Raw genomic sequence first — 6404 nt, forward strand, 5'->3', positions numbered from 1 at the left:
ATGGACGTTAGTTGTCATTTGATAACGGGATCACATCATTAGGAGAATTATGTGATGGGCAAGACCCATCCATTATCTTAGCATAATGATCGTCCAGTTTTATTGCTATTGCTTTCTTAATGTCAAATACATATTCCTTCGACTATGAGATTATGCAACTCCCGAATACCGGAGGAATGCCTTGTGTGCTATCAAACGTCACAATGTAACTGGGTGATTATAAAGATGCTCTACAGGTATCTCCGGAGGTGTTTGTTGAGTTGGCATAGATTGAGACTAGGATTTGTCACTCTGAGTATCGGAGAGGTATCTCTGGGCCCTCTCGGTAATACACATCATAAGCTTGCAAGCAAACAACTAAGGAGTTAGTCACGAGGTGATGTATTATGGAACGAGTAAAGAGACTTGCCGGTAATGAGGTTGAACTAGGTATGAAGATACCGACGATCGAATCTCGGGCAAGTAACATACCGATGGACAAAGGGAATTACGTATGTTGTCATAACGGTTCGACCGATAAAGATCTTCGTAGAATATGTAGGAGCCAATATGGGCATCCAGGTTCCACTAATGGTTATTGACCAGAGAGGTGTCTTGGTCATTTCTACATAGTTCTCGAACCCGTAGGGTCCGCACGCTTAACGTTCGATGACGATATAGTATTATATGAGTTATGTGATTTGGTGACCGAATGTTGTTCGGAGACCCGGATAAGACCACGGACATGACGAGGAGTCTCTAAATGGTCGAGAGGTAAAGATTTATATATAGGATGATAGTATTCGGACACGAAAGTGTTTCGGGGGGTACCGGGTACTTATCGGGTCACTGGAAGGGGTTCCGGGCACCCCCGGCAAAAGATATGGGCCTTATGGGCCAAGAGGGGAAACACACCAGCCACAAGGGGCTGGCGCGCCCCCCATATGGGCCGGACAAGGAGGAGAAGGAAAGAGGGGAAGAGAAAGGAAAGAGAGGAATAGGATTCCCCTTCCTTCCCTCTCCCCCTCTCTTTCCTTCCCCCTCCGACATATATGGCTGGGGGCGCGCGGCTAGGGAGGAGCCCAAGTAGGATTCGGTCCTACTTGGGGCGCCTCCTAGCCTCTCCCATCCCCCTCCCACCTATATATATGTGGGGGGTGCCTGGCACACCCCAGACAATTGTTTAGCCATGTGCGGCGCCCCCCTCCACCGTTTACACCCCGGTCATATTTTCGTAGTGCTTAAGCGAAGCCCTACGAGGATCACTTCACCATCACTGTCCCCACGCCGTTGTGCTGACGGAACTCATCTACTACCTCGACGCCTTGCTGGATCAAGAAGGCGAGGGACGTCACCGAGCTGAACGTGTGCAGAACGCGGAGGTGTCGTGCATTCGGTACTTGATCGGTTGAAGCTCGAAGAGGTTCGACTACATCAACAACATTGAGAAATGCTTCCGCTGACGGTCTACGAGGGTACGTAGACACACTCTCCCCCTCATTGCTATGCATCTCCATGGATAGATCATTGTGTGTGCGTAATTTTTTTTTGTTTTCCATGCAATGATTCCCAACAGTGGCATCATGAGCCAGGTCTATGCATAGATGATATGCACGAGTAGAACACAAAGAGTTGTGGGCGGTGATAGTCATACTGCTTACCACCAACGTCTTATTTTGATTCGGCGGTATTGTGGGATGAAGCGGCCCGGACCAACCTCACATGTCCACGCACATGAGACCGGTTCCACCGACTGACATGCAACTAGTTTTGCATAAAGGTGGCTGGCGGGTGTCTGTTTCTCCTACTTTAGTTGAATCGAATTTGACTGCAGCTGGTCCTTGAAGAAGGTTAAAACATCAAACTTGACGAAACACCGTTGTGGTTTTATGTGTTGGTAAGAACGGTTCTTGCTAGAAGCCCGTAGCCGCCACGTAAAACTTGCAACAACAAAGTAGAGGACGTCTAACTTGTTTTTGCAGGGCATGTAGTGATGTGATATGGTCAAGACATGATGTGATAAATGTTATTGTATGAGATGATCATGTTTTTTAAGATATCTGACAACTGGCAGGAGCCTTATGGTTGTCTCTTTATTGTATGAAATGCATATGCCATGTAATTGCTTTACTTTATCGCTATGAGTTAGCAATAGTTGTAGAAGCAATAGTTGGTGAGACGACCATGACGCAATGATGGAGATCAAGGTGTCAAGCCAGTGATGATGGAGATCATGACGATGCTTTGGAGATGGAGATCAAAAGCATGAGATGATGATGGCCATATCATGTCACATATTTTGATTGCATGCGATGTTTATCTTTTATGCATCTTATTTTGCTTAGTACAGAGGAAGCATTATAAGATGATCCCTTCACTAAATTCAAGGTAAAAGTGTTCTCCCTGAGTATGCAGCGTTGCTACAGTTCGTCGTGTTCAGACGCCACGTGATGATCGGGTGTGATAGACTACGTTCACATACAACGGGTGCAAGACAGTTTTGCACATGCGGAATACTTGGGTTAAACTTGACGAGCCTAGCATGTACAGACATGGCCTCGGAACACTGGAGACCGAAAGGTCGAACGTGAATCATATAGTAGATATGATCAACATAGAGATGTTCACCATTGATGACTACCCAATCTCACGTGATGATCGAACATGGGTTCGTTGATTTGGATCACGTATCACTTAGATGACTTGAGGGATGTCTATTTAAGTGGGAGTTCTTTAGTAATATTATTAATTGAACTTAATTTATCATGAACTTAGTCTTATAGTTTTGCATATCTATGTTGTAGATCAATGGCCCGAGCTACCGTTCCCCTAAATTTTAATGCGTTCCTAGAGAAAGCTAACTTGAAAGAGGATGGTAGCAACTACACGGACTGGGTCCGTGACTTGAGGATTATCCTCATTTCTGCATAGAAGAATTATGTCCTTGATGCACCGCTAGGTGAAAGGTCTGCTGCAGGAGCTGAAGCTGATGTTATGAACGTATGGCAAGCTCAATCTGATGGCTGATACGTCTCCAACATATCTATAATTTTTTATTGCTCCATGCTATATTATCTTCTGTTTTGGACATTATTGGGCTTTATTATTCACTGTTATATTATTTTTGGTACTAACCTATTAACCGGAGGCCTAGCCCAGAATTGTTGTTTTTTGCCTATTTCAGAGTTCGCAGAAAAAGAATATCAAACAAAGTCCAAATGGAATGAAACCTTTGGGAATGTGATTTTCGGAACGAACATGATCCAGGAGACTTGGACCCTACGTCAAGGAAGCTTCCAGGAAGCCACGAGGTAGGGGCGCGCCTACCCCCCCCCACCCCAGGCGCGCCCTCCACCCTCATGGGCCCCACGTTGCTCCACCGACGTACTCCTTCCTCCTATATATACCTACGTACCCCCAAACGATTAGATACGGAGCCAAAAACCTAATTCCACCGCCGCAACCTTCTGTACCCACGAGATTCCATCTTGGGGCCTGTTCCGGAGCTCCGCCGGAGGGGGCATCGATCACGGAGGGCTTCTACATCAACACCATAGCCTCTCCGATGATGTGTGAGTAGTTTACCTCAGACCTTCGGGTCCATAGTTATTAGCTAGATGGCTTCTTCTCTCTTTTTGGATCTCAATACAATGTTCTCCCCCTCTCTTGTGGAGATCTATTCGATGTAATCTTCTTTTGCGGTGTGTTTGTTGAGACCGATGAATTGTGGGTTTATGATCAAGTTTATCTATGAGCAATATTTGAATCTTCTGAATTCTTTTATGTATGATTGGTTATCTTTGCAAGTCTCTTCGAATTATCAGTTTGGTTTGGCCTACTAGATTGATCTTTCTTGCAATGGGAGAAGTGCTTAGCTTTGGGTTCAATCTTGCGGTGTCCTTTCCCAGTGACAGTAGGGGCAGTAAGGCACGTATTGTATTGTTGCCATCGAGGATAACAAGATGGGTTTTTTATCATATTGCATGAATTTATCCATCTACATCATGTCATCTTGCTTAAGGCGTTACTCTGTTCTTATGAACTTAATACTCTAGATGCATGCTGGATAGCGGTCGATGTGTGGAGTAATAGTAGTAGATGCAGGCAGGAGTCGGTCTACTTGTCTCGGACGTGATGCCTATATACATGATCATACCTAGATATTCTCATAACTATGCTCAATTCTGTCAATTGCTCAACAGTAATTTGTTCACCCACCGTAAAATACTTATGCTCTTGAGAGAAGCCACTAGTGAAACCTATGGCCCCCGGGTCTATCTTCCATCATATTAATCTTCCAACACTTAGTTATTTCCATTGCTTTTATTTTACTTTGCATCTTTATCACAAAAATACCAAAAATATTATCTTATCATATCTATCAGATCTCACTCTCGTAAGTGACCGTGTAGGGATTGACAACCCCTTATCGCGTTGGTTGCGAGGATTTATTTGTTTGTGTAGGTGCGAGGGACTCGCGCGTAGCCTCCTACTGGATTGATACCTTGGTTCTCAAAAACTGAGGGAAATACTTACGCTACTTTGCTGCATCACCCTTTCCTCTTCAAGGGAAAACCAACGCAGTGCTCAAGAGGTAGCAAGAAGGATTTCTGGCGCCGTTGCCGGGGAGGTCTACGCAAAAGTCAACATACCAAGTACCCATCACAAACCCTTATCTCCCGCATTACATTATTTGCCATTTGCCTCTCGTTTTCCTCTCCCCCACTTCACCCTTGCCGTTTTATTCGCCCTCTCTTTTTCGTTCGCCTCTTTTTCGCTTGCTTTTGTTTGCTCGTGTGTTGGATTGCTTGCTTGTCACGATGGCTCAAGATAATACCAAATTATGTGACTTTACCAATACCAACAATAATGATTTCCTTAGCACTCCGATTGCTCCTCTTACCGATACTGAATCTTGTGAAATCAATGCTGCTTTGTTGAATCTTGTCATGAAAGATCAATTCGCCGGCCTTCCTAGTGAAGATGTCGCTACTCATCTAAATAGCTTCGTTGATTTGTGTGATATGCAAAAGAAGAAAGATGTTGACAATGATATTGTTAAATTGAAGCTATTTCCTTTTTCGCTTAGAGATCGTGCTAAAGCTTGGTTTTCGTCTTTGCCTAAAAATAGTATTGATTCTTGGAATAAGTGCAAAGATGCTTTTATCTCTAAGTATTTTCCTCCCGCTAAGATTATCTCTCTTAGAAACGATATTATGAATTTTAAGCAACTTGATCATGAACATGTTGCACAAGCTTGGGAGAGGATGAAATTAATGATACGTAATTGCCCTACACATGGTTTGAATTTGTGGATGATTATACAAAAATTTATGCCGGATTGAATTTTGCTTCTAGAAATCTTTTAGATTCGGCCGCGGGAGGCACTTTTATGGAAATCACTTTAGGAGAAGCTACTAAACTCCTAGATAATATTATGGTTAATTATTCTCAATGGCACACTGAAAGATCTACTAATAAAAAAGTGCATGCGATAGAAGAAATTAATGTTTTGAGTGGAAAGATGGATGAACTTATGAAATTATTTGCTAGTAAAAGTGTTTCTTCTGATCCTAATGATATGCCTTGTCTACTTTGATTGAGAATAATAATGAATCTTTGGATGTGAATTTTGTTGGTAGGAATAATTTTGGTAACAACGCGTATAGAGGAAACTTTAATCCTAGGCCTTATCCTAGTAATTCCTCTAATAATTATGGTAATTCCTACAACAATTCTTATGGAAATTTTAATAAGATGCCCTCTGAATTTGAGACTAGTGTTAAAGAGTTTATGAATTCGCAAAAGAATTTCAATGCTTTGCTTGAAGAGAAATTGCTTAAAGTTGATGAATTGGCTAGGAACGTTGATAGAATTTCTCTTGATGTTGATTCTTTAAAACTTAGATCTATTCCTCCTAAGCATGATATCAATGAGTCTCTCAAAGCCATGAGAATTTCCATTGATGAGTGCAAAGAAAGAACCGCTAGGATGCGTGCTAAGAAAGATTGTTTTATGAAAGTGTGTTCTTCAAATTTGTATGAAAATAAAGATGAAGATCTAAAAGTTATTGATGTGTCCCCTATTAAATCTTTGTTTTGCAATATGAATCTCGATAATGATGGGACTGAATATGATCCACCTTTACCTAGAAGGCGTTCCAAAAATTCGGAGTTTTTAGATCTTGATGCTAAAATTGATAAAAGTGGGATTGAAGAGATCAAAACATTAGATGTTAATAAACCCAGTATTTTGGATTTCAAGGAATTTAATTATGATAATTGCTCTTTGATAGATTGTATTTCCTTGTTGCAATCCGTGCTAAATTCTCCTCATGCTTATAGTCAAAATAAAGCTTTTACCAAACATATCGTTGATGCTTTGATGCAATCTTATGAAGAAAAGCTTGAGTTGGAAGTTTCTAT

Source organism: Triticum aestivum, chromosome 5D (genome assembly GCF_018294505.1).
Source record: "Triticum aestivum cultivar Chinese Spring chromosome 5D, IWGSC CS RefSeq v2.1, whole genome shotgun sequence".
Lineage (NCBI taxonomy): Eukaryota > Viridiplantae > Streptophyta > Magnoliopsida > Poales > Poaceae > Triticum > Triticum aestivum.